We start from the raw sequence: 257 nt of genomic DNA, 5'->3' as shown, positions 1-257 counted from the left end.
CCAGGGCTGGCTTTGTAAAAACCCATGGCCCTGGGGAGCAGAAGACAACAGAGAAAATAGAGAGAGAAAAGAGTGTGAAGCAGGCAAGTTATACATGGGCCATGTTTTCAGAGAGCCCGGGCACGCCTCTTCCTGCCTTCCTTTGCAGGTGGAGCCGTGGATGCTGAGCCCCTCTGAAAGTGATGACCCAATGCTCTGTCCTCAGACCAGCATAATCTTCTAGCTACCTGGGTATCCTTCTGTGGGAAGTCACCAGT

The sequence above is a fragment of the Fulmarus glacialis genome, unplaced genomic scaffold, assembly GCF_000690835.1.
Source record: "Fulmarus glacialis isolate BGI_N327 unplaced genomic scaffold, ASM69083v1 scaffold1949, whole genome shotgun sequence".
NCBI classification, from domain to species: Eukaryota; Metazoa; Chordata; class Aves; order Procellariiformes; family Procellariidae; genus Fulmarus; species Fulmarus glacialis.
This window is presented reverse-complemented; position numbering follows the sequence as displayed.